The sequence below is a fragment of the Stenella coeruleoalba genome (genome assembly GCF_951394435.1).
Source record: "Stenella coeruleoalba genome assembly, chromosome: 9".
NCBI lineage: Eukaryota > Metazoa > Chordata > Mammalia > Artiodactyla > Delphinidae > Stenella > Stenella coeruleoalba.
In genome coordinates this window covers 41,829,316-41,851,635 of record NC_137155.1, presented here as the reverse complement: position 1 = coordinate 41,851,635, position 22,320 = coordinate 41,829,316, and positions in this window count along the sequence as shown.

Sequence of the window (22,320 nt, the reverse complement as noted above, 5' to 3'; positions counted from 1 at the left end):
CTAACGATTAGGAAAATATTTATTCTTTTAACCCTAGACAAGTAGATAAGATATGTGGAGTCTTCAAGTTATTTACATTCTGATGAGAGACAAAAACATAAACAATTTACAAATGCAGTAAACCTGGGCAGCAGGGGTTTGGAGCACCATGAATCACGGAGCATAGAACTAGTTAAGGTTCTATTAAGCATGGGATTGCTGTGGTCTGAATGTTTGTGTCCTCCCAAAATTCCTATGTTAAATCCTAAAGCCCAGTGTGATAGTATTTAGAAGTGAGGGCCTTGGGGTGATTAGATTATATGGGTGGAGCCCTCAAGAATGGAATTAGTGTTTTTATAAAAGAGGCTCCAGAGAGATCCTTGGGCCCTGAATGTCATATGAGGATAAAATGAAGTCTGAGACCCTGAAGAGGATCCTTACCCAACCATGCTGGCACCCTTACCTCAGACTTCCAGATTCCAGAACAGTGAAAAAAGAAATTCCTGTTGTTTATTAGCCAACCAGTTTATTGTACTTCTGTTATAGCAGCGCTAATGGACTAAGACAAGGATCAAGTCAAAGTTTCACAGACTATAGCTGTATTCTCCACTGTCCTGCACTGCCCTCCACGGCCCTGTACAGAATTTTCCACAAAATTTTAAATAATTACTTATACTTTACGATTGAGAATTCACATGTGACCCAGATGATAAAGTTCCTGCTTCTATCATTCCTATTCTAGTGCATCCTCATTAGCATCCAGCAGAAGCTATACATTTATTTTAATAAATATTGGAGTACAATCCACCCAAATAATATAACAATGCCTTCTTTTCAGGTCTGGTGCAGTGGCTCCCACATCTGTGGTGTTTAGTACATGTTTCTTGAATAAATAAATTATGTCACTTAAGCATCAAGACAGGCTTGTTAGATAAATGTTTTATCAAATATTACTTCAAAACAGCAAATCTAATTCTAAAATGAAGCCTTAAAGATGCTGAGAGACTTGCCCAAGGTTACACACTTAGTATAGAAGTTAGCTTGCAGTTTTGTTGAAAAGATAAAATAAAATGATGGAGTAAAAGAGCTCTGTAAACTCAAAAGCTAATGTGTTGACCTAAAAGGCACTCAGCAGGAAATAGCGGCAGCAGCTTTCACTACTTACAGAGATCATTCATTTTTCAAACAAACCCTGCAAGATGTTACCCTGGACCATGCTGGCTTATTCTGTCACTTTTAACATTAGATGTTATTTAAATGAGTTATCTTCCAAATAATACCTAATATTTAAGTGTACACAAATCTTAAAGTTTGGGAGAATGGCTGAATTCCTGTAGTAAACAAATTCTTTCTATAAAAGTTTATAAACTCATAAGGAAATTTGAAGGTTATACATTCAATTAATAATGCCAAGACACATTAATGCTTCCCTCAGTTTGATTAAGCTTTAGACAGGCTTCGGCTTCTTCCTGACTCTAGGCTCCAGATCTCCCTTTTCTTAGAACATTTCCTTTAGAAAACTTGTAATTGTAAATTCTTTCTCTGTCCCTTTGAGATGTAAATCTTTTTAAAAGCCTCTTGACAGCTTTACAGCCCAGGAATGTCTTTCTCAAAGACCTGGGAACGAACTCTTCTAAATGTAATCATCAAAAGAGATGGCACCCCTTCTTCCCAGTTTCTGCAAAAAGGTAGAAGCCTAACTTTAGAGGGCACCTTGCTCCAAGTTACAAAATTACCTCTTATCATAAAGATATGAGAAGTTAACTTTTCCCTTGGATAAAGCCAATTAGAAAACTCAGTCTATAACTTATGCCTAATGTCCTCTAGTACTTTTCCACAAGCTCACTCCAGCCCATAAAAAACTGTACTCCTTATGTTGCAGTGGAGTTCAGACTTATCCTGGCATCTCTCCCCAGAGAGACTGCAAATAGCTAGAGCACTGAATAAAGTCTTTCTTGCCTGTATAACTTTGTTTGGTACAATTTTTGCTTTGATACAACATTTTTAGAAAAGATTTTCATGGTGTATGGGGATGTCACGTATATAAACAAAACACAATACAGAGGGTACTTCATTTACCATAAAAGAAAGCAAGGCTGGGACAAAATATAAATTCAAGTGGTGAAGTCTAGTTTATAAATTTTTGGTTGAGGTGTTTGTGATATTTAATAAGTGAATTTATTTTTTTCCCCATTCAAAGGGTCATTTTCACAGGCAAGAAACAGAGATGGAAACTACCTATGTGAAAGCCATTAATCTCAATGTTATTTGCAGAAATTCAAGTAACTTAAAAGTTAAAGTAATATACGAGTTGAGAAGCGTAACCAGATATGTATAATCAACCAATTCTACAAAAGGAACCTATACCTGGGAGTACAGAAGCCAAGTATGATCAGTAGTAGGTCCTCAATGTACCTCCAATACAATGCCACACCCTTTTCCTTTTCTACTCTGGCAATTAAAAGAACATAGAAAGAAATCAAGTTCCTTGTTACAGGAAAATGTAAATGAGAAAAAAATCAAGAAGATTGAATACAACAGGCAACGGAGCATTCAGAAGATAAAGTAAGAAGGAGGAAAATCAATCTGAATGTCTAAAACCAAGGTGCAAATTAACATCACCAAACTTGAAAAATATCTCCTTAAATTATACAATTTGAATGTGGAGATGAACTCAAACATAAGCTAAAGATATGCAGAGTAAATCTGCCCTGTTCTCATTGCTCAGAATTGATAGTTCAACAATATGAAACTTCTGAAGAAGACAGACCAACAAATTAAATTAGAATCTAATTTCTCATAAACTGGGATGATAGCACATGACTGAGATATCTATATCCTAGAGGAAAAAAAAATAATGAACTAGGAGTGTAGGTATAGGAGACAGGAAGTTATGCAACACTTTCCAAACTGCTCTCTAATGGGTTGAGAGAAATAATCTTTCCTAAAGAATATAATCTTAATATTTACCCCAAACAAACCAATAGTCTTGAATGATGATGAAAGTAGCCCATATTTACTTAGGATTTGAAAACTCAGACATAGCAGGAAATAACCTGACAAAAAGAGTCAAGACATACTAGGAAATAACTTGACAAAATTCAGACATACCAGGAAATAACAAAAGGAGTCATTGTCACAGGAATCAATTTTATATTTGTAAACATTACTTAAAAAATTTCCAAGTGAAAGTAATAGTTATAAATCATAACCATCTTTATTAAAATGCTATTATTTCAGTTACTTTTACAATAGAAGTTTTGACTGTCAAGAAATAGAAATAAGAACCATGAAATAGGAAACATATCCAATCTATTAACTTTCTATGTGATTTATACAGCATGGCATAGTTCAGAAAAATATAATGAAATTCAATTATACAGCTAATTTGGTTCAATGTTTATCAAATTAATTGTATGAAACGTAAAGTAGCAATAGTCTAAAATAATTTTTAAACCACAGAACTATTTATTCAACAGGTATTAGATTGGATCCTAAATCTCTCTACATAGATCCCATTTATTTTTAATAATTTACAACCCAGAAATTGCAAAATGTATTTCTAATGAATTCTAAATACCAATCAAGTGCTCTCACAGGCTTATCAACTCAACAAATAAACACAAACAAAATAACATTACAGGCATTGTCATTAAGGTATTCATCATATATTCTCCACAACATGATTTAATTCAATTCAAGTTCTGTACCAGAAACAAAAATCAAATTCCTCCTTTGCTTTTTCCTTGCCTAGGGTAATATATACCATTAGTCTCAATATTTAGTATCTCATTCATGTTTTCTCTTTTTCTAGCAGCATTTAGTGCACCCCCAGAAATCACTATAGTGATATTTGTAGCTCTATCCATTCAACCACAAAAAGCCAATAAAAAATTCACACTGAAACATGAAGACTCCATATTAGAAACTGTATATCCTGACCAGGGGAAAACAAAGAAAATTATACATGTTTTCCTTTAGGAATATTTTTCCCAGAATAAAGTTTAATCTTTGAGGGAGCAGAAAACAAAGTCCATGATTTTTTACTTAAGTTTACATTGCCATCCAACTCCAGTTAAAATCAAATACCATGATTCAATTGAAATCAACACATCATATAAGTAATCAGTACTTTTATTCTCACTGAAGTTTCAAGCTCACCATTTGTGATTTTTATAAAGTGCTGACCTACATAATGCCCCATTTCATTTTTACCAATTTATAACTTTCTTCTAAGTTTGTCTGCATTTGTTGATTATGAGATGGAAAAAAAACTGCATTCTTAGAAAAACTGCTAAGTTTACACTTCTAGAACTTAGAGGCTATGTTTTTGTTCAACACATAAACATATATGGGTAAAATTTGAGTGTGCTGCTAAACACTCCTCAGAAGGATCAAAACCAATGTGCTAGAGAATTGAAGAGAGTTTGTATGCTCCACAGAAAGAAAGGTAGAGAAAAGGAAAACAGGGAGAGATGAGAATGTAAGAGAGGAGAGAATAAAGACGGAAAGGTAGTGAAAAATTATGTGGGCCTGATAGAGACTCCCCACCAATCTCACAAATATTTAATAAGATTTCTACACTCAAGAGATAGTTAATGTGCATGAATATTTTCAGAAACTGGTGAGGCATCAGATTTTCACATACAGATTAACATAGGGCAACATAGCAAAAGCAAGTGAAGATTCAGGAATGAAGGACTGTTGAGACGATAAGGCCCTGGGAAGTTCAGACAAATCTTGAAGAGGTTTAAGAATGTGGCATTAGCCTTCAAGATAATCCTCCCTAGATGTCAAGAGTCTAGGAAGTCCAAGCTGGCAGCCAAGTAAGGGACAATGCTTGGGTGGAGGAAGATTTTTAGAGGGGTGTCAAGTTGATTTTTTTCTTGTAAGTTACTGTTCATTCTTAGATTCTAACACAATTTCTTATAATTATGCCTCTTTTAATTGCATTATTTTTCTATTTGTTAGATTTAGAGTTTCCTTTCCTGAGATTTGTGACAGTCATGCTTGTTGGAGTCTCCATTCTTTTTGAGCTGAATTCCCTTAAAGAATCTCTCATCTTGGTAACTGTATTAAATATCTAGGACTACCATAACAAAATACCACAGATTGGTGGATTAAACAACAGAAACTTATTTTCTCACAGTTCTGGAGACTATATATCCCAGATCAAGGTGTCAGGCTGACTGGTTTCTTCTGTGGCCTCACTCCTTGGCTTGCAAGATGGCAGCCTTCTCACTGTACCCTCACGTGGTCATCCCCCTGTTTGTGTCATAATTCTCTCTTCTTATAAAGACATCAATCATATTGGATTAGGGCCCAAACTAATGACCCCATTTTCATTTAATTACGTCTTTTAAAGGCTCCATTTCCAGATAGTCACATTCTGTGATGTTACAAATAAAGGCTTCAACATATGAATTTTGGGGAGACACAATTCAGCCCATAACAGTAACATTACCATATTTTCTCAGGAATTATATGAACTACTTTGTCAAAATCTCCTGTATCATATATCTGACTGAACCTTCTCTTTATAATGTGTTTTATTCCTTGATCATCATAGATGGAAATGATTGTTTCCCATCAAAAATTACACATGCCTATAAATAAACCCACCTATACACACACAGCTCAGAAATCCCAATACAAGCAGGTTTGTGTCCTGATCATTCTGGAGTAGAATCTTTATCCTCCATATACTGGATTGTATCTGTGGTTGCATATATGTGTGCATCTTTATGTGCTAATGTATTAACCTTATTTATTCACAGTATCCTAATTAGGGAAAGAAGGGATTGATTCTTAGTAGAACCATAGAAGTTACATATTTTAATAAAGTGAATCACATATGGAATTGTCTATTGGGCAACTGTCTAGTGATCAGTGTAGATGTCTATTTGGAATTGGTAATTTGAGTCAGAAAGCAACGGTTAAAGATGTAAGCAACAGTTAAAGAAGAAGCAGCGACTGTTTGTAAGCGACAGTTAAAGATGAAGAAGAAAGAGACAGAAAACAAGGTACAAAATTTTAGCCAGGAGAACACAAGGAGCCCAGTAACAGACATGAAAGTAAAACTTAAGTCTTTCAACACTCTATGACATGTTTTTCTATTAGATCAAGATATCTCAGATATGAGTTATATAAATGCCACTACTTCTTTTTTTTCTGTGTTGTATATTTTTAATTTTTTTTATATTGGAGTGTAGTTGCTTTACAATGTTGTGTTAGTTTCTCTGTACAACAAAGTGAATCAGTTATACATATACATATATCCCCTCTTTTTCAGATTTCCTTCCCATTTAGGTCATCACAGAGCACTGAGTTCCCTGTGCTATACAGTAGGTTCTCATTAGTTATCTATCTTATGCATAGTAGTGTATATATGTCAATCCTAATCTCCCAATTCATTACACCCCTCTTCCCCCCTTGGTAACCATAAGTTTGTTTTCTACATCTGAGATTCTATTTCTGCTGTGCAAATCAGTTCATCTGAACCATTTTTCTAGACTCCACATATAAGCAGTATTATACGATATTTGTCTTTCTCTTTCTGACTTACTTCACTCTTATGGCAATCTCTAGGTCCATCCATGTCCCAGAAAATGGCATTATTTCATTCCTTTTTATGGCTGAGTAATATTCCATTGTATATATATACCACATCTTCTTTATCCATTCCTCTGTCAATGGACGTTTAGGTTGCTTCCATGTCCTGGCTATTGTAAATAGTGCTGCAGTGAACACTGGGGTGCATGCATCCTTTCGAATTATGGTTTTTTCCTGATATATGCCCAGGAGTTGATTGCTGGGTCATATGGCAGTTCTATTTTTAGTTTTTTAAGGAACCTCCATACTGTTCTCCATAGTGGCTGTACCAATTTACATTCCCACCAACAGTGTAGGAGGGTTCCCTTTTCTCCACACGCTCCTCACCATTTACTGTTTGTAGAAATTTTTGATGATGGCCATTCTGACTAGTGTGAGGTGATACCTCATTGTGGTTTTGATTTGCATTTCTCTAATAATTAGTGATGTGGAGCATCTTTTCATGTGTTTTTTTGGTCATCTGTATGTCTTCTTTGGAGAAATTTCTATTTAGGTCTTCTGACCATTTTATATTGGGTTGTTTGTTTTTCTGATATTGAGCGCATGAGCTGTTTGTATATTTTGGAGATTAATACCTTGTCAGTTGCTTTGTTTGCAAATATTTTCTCCCATTCTGAGGGTTGTCTTTTTGTTTTGTTTATGGTTTCCTTTGCTACACAAAAGCTTTTACATTTCATTAGGTCCCATTTGTTTATTTTTGTTTTTATTTCCATTACTCTAGGCAGTGGATCAAAAAAGATCTTTCTGTGATTTATGTCAAAGAGTGTTCTCCCTATGTTTTCCTCTAAGAGTTTTATAGTATCCGGCCTTACATTTAGGTCTTTAATCCATTTTGAGTTTACTTTTGTGTATGGTGTTAGGGAGTGTTCTAATTTCATTCTTTTACATGTAGCTGTCCAGTTTTCCCAGCACCACATATTGAAGAGACTGTCTCTTCTCCATTGTGTATTTTTGTCTCCATGATCATAGATTAGGTGGCCATAGGTGCGTGGGTTTACCTCTGGGTTTCTATCCTGTTCCATTGATCTATATTTCTGTTTTTGTGGCAGTACCATACTGTTTTGATGACTGTCGTTTTGTAGTATAATCTGAAGTCAAGGAGCTTGATTTCTTCAGCTTCATTCTTCTTTCTCAAGATTGCTTTTGCTATTCATGTTCTTTTGTGTTTCCATACAAATTCTAAACTTTCTGTTCTAATTCTGTGAAAAATGCCCTTGGTAATTTGATAGGGATTGCACCGACTCTGTAGATTGCTTTGGGTAGTACAGTCGTTTTCACAATATTGATTCTTCCAGTCCAAGAACATGGTATATGTCTCCATCTGTTTGTGTCATCTTTGATTTCTTTCATCAGTATCTTATAGTTTTCTGAGACACGTCTTTTGCCTCCTTAGGTAGGCTTATTCCACATTTAGTGAAGAGTTAACACATACCCTTCTGAAACTCTTCCAAAAAACTGAACAGGAAGGAACACTTCCAAGCTCATTCTATGAGGCCATCACCCTATACCAAAACCAGACAAAGATATCACAAAAAAAGAAAATTGCAGGCCAACATCACTGATGAACATGGGCGCAAAAATCCTCAATAAAATACTAGCAAACTGAATCCAACAACACATTAAAAGGATCATGCACCCTGATCAAGTGGGATTTATGCCAGGGATGCAAGGATTCTTCAGTATAGGCAAATCAATCAATGTGATACACCACATTAACAAATTGAAGAATAAAAACCATATGATCATCTCGATAAATGCAGAAAAAGCTCTTCACAAAGTTCAACACCAATTTATGATAAAAACTCTCCAGAAAGTGGGCTTAGAAGGAAACTACCTCAACGTAATAAGGGCCATATACAACAAACCTACAGTTGATATCATACTCAATGGTGAAAAGCTGAAAGCATTTCCTCTAAAATCAGGCAGAAGACAAGGATGTCCACTCTTGCCACTTTCATTCAACATAGTTTTGGAAGTCCGAGCCACAGTTATCAGAGAAGAAGAAGAAATAAAAGGAATACAAATTGGAAAAGAAGAAGTAAAACTGTCACTATTTGCAAATGACATGATACTATACATAGAAAATTCTAAAGATGCTACCAGAAAACTACTGGAGCTCATCAATGAATTTGGTAAAGTTGCAGGATACAAAATTAATACACAGAAATCTCTTGCATTCCTATACACTAACAACAAAAAATCAAAAAGAGAGATTATGGAAACAATCTCATTTACCATCGCCTCAGATAGAAATGTCTCTATTTCCTGAAGTGCTATTGCTCCCTCTCCTATATGATTTCTACCACATTACAGAGATTTTATGAAAATTAATTGTAGGAAAAGGCCCAAAATACTGTGAGCTCCTCAGAAGGAAGGCATAAAGTAAAACCAAGTAACTGTCATTATTATCATTATTATGCATTACACATGTCAGATTGCTTCAGAAAGGTCACTCGTGGGACTGAACAAACTAGTACCGCAGTGAGCAATACACTAAATCAATTAATATTAAGAAGGGTATATAAGAATCATTGCCCCTCAGGAATTTACCTTTCATTAATCAAATTACTAATTATAAGTATTAAAGCAGTACTCCATGCATATCAACAAACACAGAGTTCCCAGATAACAAATAAGGATTAAATTCGCCTTCTGGCTCATGCAGATTTGTCTTCACATAAAACACTCCACAACCAGAATATAAAGTATTTACAGCTCTAGGCTTTCCAAGTAACTTCTTAAGTAATTTTATACAGCACCATCTGAATAATTATTAGGAGTGATATGATATTGCATGAAATCAAATCTGCAGATTTGATAAGTATAGAACTTCTTAGTAAGTGTCTTTGTGGTCTCAAAAAAATGTAAGCTGTTCAAGCCAGGAATCTAACCTTTAGCAAAACAAAAATGAGAATTTCAAATGTTTTCCATACACTGTCAGTGCTACCCATGTTGCATACTCGTCAGTGACCTAAACTATGTAAAAGAGTCTGTATATTAATTTTAATGAGGCATTTTGATGCCCTAAAGAACTGGGATGAATCAGGATTCAAAAATGTTTGCCTGCCCAATGCATCCAAAAGGCCAGCCAATTAAAATGTAGCTGTAAATTCAAATATCAGAATTATTGTGCATCTGGACATAGCTAGATTATTATGTGCCAACAAAAATGTCAGTTTGTTATAGAGACTTCTAAATTGTTACTCATCTCTTATGAAATGTGTGTATTTCTGTTTACTTTCACACATACATATAGCTACATTTTTAAAACTACAAAAAAATAAACAAAAAATTTGTTGCTAACAGACCTGCTTTACAAGAAATACTACAGGAAGTTCCTCAGGAGTAAAGCAAGTAAACCCCGATAGTAATTTAAATCCATAAGAACAGAGAGTACTAGTAAAGGTAATTAAGTAATTATATTTTTTAAAAAGAATATAGATGCATTTTTCTTCCTTCTCATAACTTATTTGAAAGAAATTTAATAAAATAATATGTATATGACATAATGTTGGTCTTACAATGTATAGAAATGTAATATATCTGTAATACATTTGGCAATAACAGCATAAAGGTCATAGGTAAGAACAAAGCTATTTTCACTAAGAAATAGCTATGGGGACTTTCCTTGTGGTCCAGTGGTAAAGAATCCACCTTCCAATGCAGGGGACGCAGGTTTGATCCCTGGTCGGGGAATTAATGTCCCACATGCCACGGGGCAATTAAGCCCATGCAGCACAACTACTGAGATTATGCTTCTCAACCAGAGAGCCTGTGTGCCACAAACTACAGAGTCCATGCACCCTGAAGCCCCCACGCCACAACAAAGACCCCTCATGCCTCAACGAAAATCCCATGTGCCAAAACTAAGACCTGACACAGCCAAAAAACAAAAAAACACTGATAGGTGTAATATGTATAGCAATAATATCACACAAAAGGGGAAAAGGGAATAGAGCTATATAGGATAACATTTCTATGTATCACTGGAATTAAGTTAGTATATACCTGAAGATGATTCTGATAAGCTCAGATGTATATGGTAAGCCCTGGAGCAAGCACTAAAAAAAAATCAAAAAATATAATGAAAAACTCATTTAAAAAAATTAAAATGCTAAATAGAAAGCATTTATTGAACGCAAAAGAAAACAGTAAGGAAGAATAGAGAAGCAAAAAACGCGAGACGTGAAAAACAAAAAATAAAATGGTGGATGTAAATACAACTTTAGTAATAATAACATTAAATATGAATAGATTAAACAACCCAGTCAAAAGGCGGAGACTGTTAGACTGAAGTTTTTTCTAAAATTCATATGTTGAAACACTAATGCCCAATGTGATGGTATTAAAAGGTGGAACCTCTGAGAGGTCCTTAAGTCATGAGGTAGAGCGTTCATGAATGGTATTAGTATTCTTAGTAATTAGTAGAGAGACCTCACAGGGATCCCTAGCCCCTTCCACAACACAAGGACACAGCAAAAACCTGCTAGCTATGAACCAGGACAGAGGGTCCTCACCCGACCATGCTGGCACCATGACCTCATACTTTTAGTCTCCAGAACTGTGAGAAATACATCTCTATTGTTTATAAGCTACCCAGTCTGTGGTGTTTTGCTATAGCAGCTTTAAAGACTAACACAGTACCACACCTGCAGGAAACACCATATGCATGGAATGTATCACCCTGCTTTAAGAATATATCAAGCTAATAATGCTTTTGAAAAATCAATTTTTGTCTCACATAAGGGAACAGCTAATAAGTAAATTGGCAGCTTTTGAGTTATTTGGATAAATGACTCTATCATGGATGCTGTTTTTTAATATAAATGTATTTTTATTTTATTTATTTATTTATTTATGGCTGCATTGGGTCTTCGTTGCTGCGTGAGGGCTTTTTCTAGTTGCGGCAAGCGGGGGCTACTCTCCATTGCGGTGCATGGGCTTCTCATCGGGGTGGTTTCTCTTGTTGCGGATCATGGGCTCTACACATGTGGGCTTCAGTAGTTGTGGCATGCAGGCTCAGTAGTTGTGGCTCATGGGCTCTAGAGCACAGGGTCAGTAGTTGTGGCTCATGGGCTTAGTTGCTCTGAAGCATGTGGGATCTTCCCAGACCAGGGCTCAAACCCGTGTCCCCTGCATTGGCAGGTGGATTCTTAACCACTGCACCACCAGGGAAGTCCCCATGGATGCTGTTTTAAATAACCTTTTTGGCTTTCATCCTGCATGCCCTAAGGTGGTATCTGAACTTCACCAGATATAAAAATAGTCAAGCAAGGTTATTATATAGTGGAGTTGCTTTGCAATGGTCATATTAAGACCAAGGTTACCATCCGTCCATTAGCCAAACTGTGTAACCATAGAAAGATGTTTGTTGTGCCTAGGACATGACTTTACCCATAATATTACATAATAATGGCCACTGCTGTGATATTACAGGGCTTTTTTATTAAAGACTAAAATATGGACTCAAATGCTAATGAACAGGCATAAGTAATACGTAGCAGGCAAGATAGCTAATAGGCAAGATTTTCATTTGCCAAGAATGACACCACTTTTAAAAATATTATTGGATTTGTGTATTCATTTTATAGGTTCAAAGTGTTTTTGCATGTGGCATTTCAACTGATCCTCACAATGAACTAAAATCCAGGATAAAGCAAGAGAATATATCCCTTTACCAATAATGTTTTCATTTTTATGGTGAAACATGGCTAAAAGTCATTCGTGTCATGCATTTTATGAAGAAAAATAATGGTTTTTCTTCTGATATTCAAGAGGGTCATCAGATCATATGCTTAACATTTAGCTAGTATAGATTTATGCCTGACCTAGACTATTATAAATGTATGAACTTTTTTTTAAAAAAAGCAATTTCTATTTGCAGTTAATCAAATGAGTTATTTCTTTAAGATAGTATCCTAGCAACTTCAGACAGAAGAGGAAGTCCTGCTGATGTTAGAAAGAGATTTGTTTATCACATGTCCACATATAACTTCTGAATGTGCTTCAAAGTGTTGCTTTGATCAAGCAACTATCAAAACTTTTCTGTTATAGAACTAACAAGGTTGTAAGAATCATTTCACAATTTCTGAATTTGAGATGCCCATAGAGAGAACAGTGATTGCTGTTTATAGTAAACAGCTTTCTTTAAGGAATATTTTAATGAGAATGTACCTCTCAAGTAAACCCAAATAAGTTATCAGTAACCAAATATTTAACTAAATTTTTTCAAATATTTGGGCTGACAGCTAAGTAACTGGAAGTTTTCCAACCTTCTTAAAATAAACCTTACCTGACATATTGTCCAACTACATATCTCCGTCAGTGACAGATAAAAAGGGTTTGAGCCACTAATGTCATCTTCAAGCCTATGGAAGTCCATATTCTTTGCTTTCAACCAGAAAGTTTTTAACCTTTTAAGCTTTTAACCAAAAGCTTAAAGTTTTTAAGCCAGAACTTAAAAAAAAAAATACTAATCACAGCTAAGAACCAGCTAAGAGTCCAATCTATTCAGGATATTCAGGATATGACTTTGTGTCTCTATTAAACTTCCTTCAGGTAATGTGATATAATAAGACATGTGGCCTTGACTCTAAAATTTGATGCAAAAGTGTAAGGGCCCTATCCATTGGTCAGACTGAGCCAGAGGAAGGGGCAGGAAATCCAATAACCAAATCCAAATTTGGAGGTATTGATAGTTCAGGAAATTATCTAACCTAGACCATAAAATAAACAACTGAATGGAAACTGGCCCACACAGGACTTTGAATTAGGCCTTAAGGAGAATGCATCAACAAGCTGTGCAGAGAAAATCTCAGTTTCTTCAAGCTTTATAATTTAAAATACTATAGAATTTTATATTTGCAAAATAAATATATGCACTTCTTGAATCTTGTGATTCATAATTAATTACTAACAATCAAGAAAAATACAAGCCTGTAATGTTTAAAGTTTCACTCCTATAAATTTCACTCCCTGAATTTGGTAAATAGAAAAAAAAATTTCTAAAGCTACTAAATACTGCTTATTGGTAACCCTCCCCCATCACTCCCTATGAATCAATCACTATTAAGAAAGGAGGTTAGGACAGGAGCAATGCTGAACATAATGGATACTGGAAATAGATATGGAACAAATCAATAAATCAGGAAGGAAATCATCTACCTTTAACTGATAACAAAGACATTGTCAATAATAACATCTAACCTCTAATAAGTTCTAGGCACTGTGTTAAATTCTTTATATACATTAGCTCATGTAATTTTCACAACAAACCTACAAGGTAGAAATTATTATTACACCCAATTTATAGCTGATAAAAATGAGGCTTAAAGATGTTATGCAACTTCCCAGAGTTACCCAAAAAGTGACAGAGTTGGAATTTAATTCAGGTCTCTATGCTCCCAAGCCTGTGGACTTATGCATGATGCTACCTAGCCTTCCATCAACCTCAGCAAGGTTGCTATTATTCTTAGACAATGTGACATGTCTGTTTCTAGGAGCCAGCAAGTCCTGTAATATTATATTTAGAAACAGTAGCAATGCCTTACCTTCCTGTGAGCCATTTTCTCACAACAACAATTTCATTTTGGGTACTCATCAGGTAGAATTAGATTTGTCTGCATAGGACAGAATACCCTGACGCAAATAACAGTGGTTTAAGCAAGACAGATGTTCATTTTTCCTTATAGTAGGAAAAGTTCAGATGTACAGAGTCCGGAGCTGATATGGCAATTCCACAGGCATTTGGATCCAAATTAAGCCTGTTTATACACATTAATCTTTAGAACTGGCTTCCATTGACAACTTTGCCTCATGGTCCAAGATAATTGCTTAAGTGTTAGCCATCTAGTTTGAGACCGGAAGAAAGAAGAGGAGAGAAAGGGAAAGGGGCACACCCTCCCAAATGAGTCCACATGCTTATTAAAAAAAAAAAAAATTCTAGAAACACCAACACCACATCTTGCACTCATATCTCATTGGCTACCCATAATTCTAAGGATTTTTGAAAAATGTAGTCCTTTAACTGGGCCGGCTTCTGTTAGTAAAGTAGGAGAGGGTAATAGTTATTATATCATCTAGCATTTTCTACCATTGACAGTGAGAAACGACCACCAGTTATGCTTTTTTTTTTTTTTTTTTTTGCGGTACGCGGGCCTCTCACTATTGTGGCCTCTCCCGTTGCGGAGCACAGGCTCCGGACGCGCAGGCTCAGTGGCCATGGCTCACGGGCCCAGCCGCTCCGCGGCAGGTGGGATCCTCCCAGACCGGGGCACGAACCCGTGACCCCTGCATCGGCAGGCGGACCCTCAACCACTGCGCCACCAGGGAAGCCCCAGTTATGCTTTTTAATATATTCTTAAGCTTCTTAATATCTTCCAAGACAAAGCCACTAAATAAAAATTGGCATCTGGTAGAAGGAATATTAATTGACTCCCTCATAAACATGTAAAAGGACACAAATCTCATAATCAGTATTCTACTGCTGATTTAATAAACAAACATTCTTCTAATTATTTACAGTAATTTCAAGTTTGCTAATTCAGTATGAAATACAAATGTGACACAAGTAATAAAGGACTAATAACAAAAATCCTAAGTTACTAGATAACACACATCTGTCTCATTTATTCTACTTCAGTTGGCTCTGTTCCCTGGAAGGAGTTCATGAACTTATGGCAAACTCTGATCTGATGACCATGCCCATAATTAAGATTCCCAATCTCATGCTCCTTGTTTTCTTCATTGACATATGTTATCTCAGATGCAGCATCCTCTGCTCCACTTCTATTACCCTAAATATATCAGAATATATCCTCTGGAAGTATATTTAATCTAGTTTGTAATCAAATATCCTTTCTTCTCTGCCACTTCAATGAGAGGAAATCACACAATCCCTACCTCTGCTTCTTCTTCCAAAACCTTAGTATATCTTCTTCATTTTCTTTAAGTAACCACACATTTGTCTTCCCTCTTTTATACTCTTACGAATAATTAACACGTGTAATAAAATCTGCTAAAGTAAACATTCAATGTGGCTTCATAGTACAGAATGAGAGCTTATTGGTAGAAATTATAAAGAGGCAAATTTAGCTAGCGATTCCTAACATTTATGGTTGCCCCATGATGGATAAGACCATCTCAAGAGAGAGACAATAAACACCATAAATGGTCAAGCAAAGGCTAGATGCTAACTAGCAAGAAATACTAAAAAGTGAATTGTTATATTGAGTAGAGAGTCAAGTGATTCCCTTACATCCCTTCCCACTAAAATATTTTGTAAAAATTTAAAAATAAATTGAGTTGCACAACAACCTTCCAAATGATAGCTAACGAAACCTCATATTTTGTTGGATATTAGCCTAGCTCATGAAATTACACTGAAGCCTCTTTGGGAATCCCTGTGTAAACTATTTAATACTAATTAGATAGTAAATTTCTGATCCAGCATTGACACAGGGAGGAGAAGCAAAGAGGATTATTAAATAGAGATGATAATTACTCATTTTTATTGCTTTTAGGAGAATTTAAAACTTAATCAGCTCTTCGAGTGTCTCATTATTTACACTGATGACAAAGGTTTAAATATTGAGAGAAAATGCCAAGAGCTCTAAAGAAAGCTAAGTGAAAATCTATTATCATCATTAACTATTAATAGTAGTTAAGTAATACTAGAAAACAAGGTAAAGTTCTATGAAAATATAATAAATAACTTGACTGTTCAAAACTATTGAGCAAATTAATAGATTACAATTTTAAGCTATTCCAAGATAAAACTTTTCTATTTTTACATAAAAATAATAATTTTTGTTTCTAAGATTAATTTAATGACATTTTTCAATTTTAATAATATCACTAGGTAGATAGGGTCATCCTGAGACTGGGCTCCTGAATGTCAATAATTTCACTTCTACAGAACCATGCATATAAAGAAATAATGTTACAAACCCATTTAGGGTTAATATTCCGCAAAGTACAAAGCAGTAATTGAATGGAGAAAAGACATGGGGATCAGGGTGTGTGTTACATCATACATTTCACTTTTGAGTTCCCTGTCGATATTGTATCACTTTAAAAAGAAATGAGGCATTTTCCATAACATATCCTGTATTTTCCTGGAGCAAGATGGAAGAGTTAAGACTAAAGAAAATGTAGCTATGGCCTAGAACTCTTGAAAACCCTGTTGAAAAAGACAACACTAGTAAAGAAATTTGCTGAATTTAATTTATGAAGAGAGGGGAATATGAGGCACAGAGTTCTTACTCAATTTCATCTTCAAATTGGAAAATAGCAATATTAACATAGCTATTAAGAGAAAAACAGCTTGTTCGTATTATTGCAAAGCACTCTGAAAAATAAACTGATATGATGTTTAATATTAAAATTGTCTATGCTTAGAGTTTGTTATATTTTTAATTAATTGATTTCTAAAACAGTTTTTGTGTGTGTGGTACACGGGCCTCTCACCGTTGCGGCCCCTCCCGTTGTGGAGCACAGGCTCCGGACGCACAGGCTCCGCGCCCGTGGCTCACGGGCCCAGCCGCTCCGCGGCACGTGGGATCCTCCCGGACCGGGGCACGAACCCGTGTCCCGTGCATCGGCAGGCAGACTCTCAACCACTGCGCCACCAGGGAAGCCCTCCTAAAATAGTTTTATCTTTACTGCATCAGTTTGCTGTAGAAATCTCTGCACTAATGTCTTGAAAGAAGTGTGTTGCAATTATACGTACAATAAACCAAACCACTAAAAACTCATAGTCTAGACTTGTAGATACTGTATGATGTGAAGACAGAACTGAATAGTGAAAAGAACATTAAGTTATGATTCTTGGTGTAACCTGATAGTATGTGAAATTATCAAGGTAATTAATCTCTCAAAACTTCAGGAAACTGATATGGAAAATTAAGATAATAATATTAAATCTAGTTACACATTTCCCACTTCCTGCATCCAACAAAATGCATGAAATATAGCAGACATTCAATACTTGACAGTCATATGCCCCTCTTCCCTTCCATTACTTCCAATACTCAATATTTCAATCGTCTTGCAAGCAAGAGGCAACCAAGTGATCATTTCTCAAGAAAATACATTGAGAAGTACCTAGTCAAGATGGTTATGAGAAAAACTATTTAATAACTTTCTTTCCCAAGATGCCATTAAAATAATAGTAAAGTTATTTTACAGGAAATAAAAACATTTAAATGCATAGTATATTTCTGATAAAGAGAACAAATACTGAATGACGAAGCAGGGTGAAGGAAAGTCTAAGTTCCATGAAGAAGATAATGTAGGAGGAAGCAAACTTCCACCCTGAATCTGTAGAGGCAGATGAATCCAGTGTCATATCTGACACTGTACCTGGTGCAGAATATGCTGGAACCATAAACTGAAATGAAGAATACCTTTAATGGGCCCATTCCTAGACTGGACATAGCTGAGGGAAGAATCAATGAGCTTAAAGATATGTCAATAAAAACTTCCAAAAGTGAAATGCAAAGATAAAAATGAATGAAACACACACACACACAAACAAAAACTCAGAACATCAGGAATTATGGGACCATTTCAAAAGGTGTGACATACCTAATTTTTTTATTTGGCCACACCTTGAGGCTTGTGGGATCTTAATTCCCCAACCAGGGATTGAACCCAGTCCATCAGCCTTGAAAGCACGGAGTCCTAACCACTGAACCACTGGTGAATTCCCATATTTAATTAAAAAAAAAAAATCACTCTAGCTATAGCGCTAAGAAAAGACTAAAAGTGAACAAGCGTAGAAGCCAGGAAGCCACTTACAAGTCGATTTCAGGAATCCAGGAGATGTATTATGATGTAGGCCAGAACGGCAACAGTAGAGCTAATGGTAAGTAGTCAGATTCTGGATATATTTTGAAATTGTGTTAGCCCTTCCTTCTAAATATAATGGATAGTTTATTTTTGTGTCTTGAGTTACAATTCACATGCATTGTTGAATCTGAGCTTTAGAAAATCCCTGAAAATATTAAAAAGAGTTCATAGCAGACAAAACTGAGGTTTGAAATGCCAAGCCAGTTTTTCTAATACCATAGCTAGTCAACTTTTGCTGCCTACACAAGTTTCAAGGCTAATTTTGATCCTCTTGGTAGCTACCAGAAAAAGTATTACTGTTTGGAAGAGAATACATAACCATACCAAAATCTTACAGCCAAAAAAATCTACTAGTATTGACACAAAAGCATTCTAAACTATGTTTGAAATGACAAGCCAATTGTGCCTACTTGGAAGCATGATTGACACAGATTTCCAAATCGGAAACATTCTGATTCTCTTGTTCCATTAATGATTATAGTGCATTCATTCAGGAAAACATTACAGTAGAAAAAGACAATAACAGTTTGGTTCCTTTGCACATAGACACAGCCTATGAGAAATTTATAATCTGTGAATTCATTAACATGAAAATTTTAAATGTGCTCATCATGTTGGATAGTAGCTCGGTTATACTTACTATGAATAATGGAATACCACATATTGTTGTCATATTAGTGTAATACAAGACAATATGCAGTCATTTCTTATAATAACATCACCTCCCCTTTTCAATAACTCTTCTCATCCATGGCTCCTAGATGTTTTTACAAACATTAATTAAGACTTACATCACCTCTGTGAGACTAGGAACTGCCACAGTCGTCATCCTGATGTGAGACTAGAGATTAAGCCGTGTCATGAGAAGCAGTGCTAGGATGAAAGCTCATAACAACAGTTCAAACCAGAACTTTTAAACAATATAAGAAATACCCATTCCATCATCCTTTGTTGCACCCTGGTCCCAAACTTAGATATTTTGTAGTACATATTCATATCTTTGTGGAAATTGTGCACACTGATTGCAAAAGTTTTCAAATTAAAGTGTACTTATTTTGCATATCTTCATCTTAATATTGTCAAGGACTAAAATCCTTTTAGTAGGTCATCTTCATTGGTATAATAAGTTATATTATCTTTCACAGCCATTTAGAGAAGGCATTCAGGCTCTGTTATTCCAAGCCCACAAGACTGCCTAGCAACTTAGTTACAGGGTCTGGAATTGAACTTCTTATCCTCTAACTTCTCATCTGACTTGCTCTAGTGAGCCATGCTACGTTGCACTAAAACAGAGCATGCTAAGAATTTGAATTTACTTTAGAAGGTCAGCTTTGCTGGAAGATTGCTGCTCTTTTCCTCAACATTAAATAAAATAAGTAAAAAATAAAAAGCTATGTTCTGAAAAGTCCTCTTGTATGTGTCCTCCACACTCTAAAGTAAAACTGAGAAAGTTTTCAGTGCTGTTACTGCATCACATTGAGGAAGCTACCTATTTCCTCACAAATTATCTTCTCTTTCATTCAGCATGCTGATGAAACACCTAAAAGCACTTACTGTCATTTACTTTCTCAATTTTTTATTACTTCCAAAGTATCAATATTCAATCTAAGATCATTTTGATTGCCTGTAAACATTAGCATAATCATTTGGCTTTATTATGTATGGCTCTACACTGTCAGTTATCTTTTCAGAAGTGGGTTTCTATATAAATGCAAAAAAAATTGCTTGACCCCAGGGTTTCTTCCCACCTAGTCTAAGCCCTCTAAGCAATTCTGCACAGGCAGAAGGAAGCAACAGTCAAACGATAAAAATTTGCCTTTTAACTACACCTTCTCGATCTGGACAAGGGTGAAATTACCTCTTTTATATATTAAGAAGGATGGAACTCACACTTCAAAGACAATGTGGAGCAAATGCTATCCTTTACATGTTCAATATTAAATTACCATCAACAGTTGGGGGCTGCTAAACATGCCATCAAACACAGCATGATCTTTATACAAAGGAAACGTTAGTACTTTTTTATTCAACATTTAGTCATAATGTTGGTATTATGTTTACTTTTTTAGCAAAAGCACCCTACTTTGGAGAAGTACAATTCAATTAAATGTAGATTGTGAGTTTCTATATTACACCGTCCTAGGTAATAATTTTTCAGGACTCTGTGAGATAGAGGACAAAACTTCACTTATTACTTTGAAATACTTTTGAAATTTAAAGGGAGACCTTTCACTAGATTTTTTTAAAAGAGCTGTTGAATAGCCCCTAGTTAACTGAATAAAAATGAAAATATATTCAGTGCTTTTGCAATATGCATTCATTTTTATATAAATACTACAATTATGTGGATATAATTAAGCCTCTTTTAAAGAGATTGCATTGTTTATACAGGGTCTATATTATTTAATATTTTTGTGTCATCATTCTACTTCAACTTCTCTTTGAAAAGAGAATAAAATTTAAAGACATAGTAGAAAAGAGAAGTGTTATCTATTTCATAATAAAGTTGTTCCATTGTTCTTTCATTAAAATTTGGCAAAATCTTATCTAAATTTCTTAAAAAGTCATAAAGGCAAAGAGCCTGATTTATTATTTAAATAAGTTATTGTTGCTTTTATTTATTTGAAGAGGACTTATTTCACCTGAAAAAATTAATACATTAAGAATATACTAAGTTCTGGTTAATAATTCTGGCACATGTAAATATGCAAAATCATTATTACTATACTAAAGGGATCATCCATACTACAAAGGCAGAATATTCTGCTTGAGTAAAAATTCCTGAGCTAGATCTTGACTGAGGTCCCATTTTAACACTGCAGAGCGTGGGAGAAATTATTTTATGAGTACAAATTTAGAACAAGTGACAATAACTTGTCTTCCTGATAACAGAAGAATATCCAGCATTATTCTTGTTGCTCTAAATGCTTTTAGAAGCACTGCTTTCCAAACTGCCTGCCTGCAAAATCTATCCCAAGGTAATTAAACAAATTGATACAAATTGGCAGCAAAATTATTTAATATTATCTATCTGAATTTCAAAGAATGTCCACCCTAGTCAACTAGAATACTTTGGTTTTGACATACTAGGTTGATACAGAATTGTTCATTCCTACAATAATTAGACAAAGGAGATATTTGCTTCTCTTGGCCAATTCTAACTCATTTATGTCCTCAGTATGAGACTGGCCTCAATTATTTCCCATCCATCTCATCTGTTGTATCATCAAGGTATCAGGATATAAATTAAAGAGAGATGGCTTAAGACACAATTGTACATCAACTGGGAGTTACATTTGGTTAGATGGAAAACAAACCGTAACCACTGATTATCAAAATGTTTAACTTACAAGGAGGTTGTGTCAATCCACACTCAATTTACATAACAAGTTCTATAGCTGATTTCCGCAAAACCTAATGAGACAGAAGAATACAGTAATACTTTTTCTAAACATTTTCAACTTTGTACCTTAATATCCCCATCCATAGAACAGACATCTGACTTATCTATTGACAAAGATTATGTAATAATAAAGTAGGCAATTAATAAAAAGTATTCTGCTTGTTTTAGTCTTTCACCTCTCCCTATTTCCCACCTTTAAGATGGAAATCGTAATTACCATGCTTTATCCTTCCTAGAGGAAACTTTGAGAGCTCAACTCACTTTTAGAATATCAGTTACCTATTATTTGTAAGATTTGTTCATCTTACACACAATATCTGTTTCTGTTTATTTCATACACTAGGTGGTATCATGACATGAGAATTGAGGGTATTTCCCTATTTCATAAAGTATCAAAAATCATAGTCCCAAAGCTGCTGATTAAACACTGCTGAGGCCAAACATATGATTTATAACATTTCCTTGAAACAATCCTC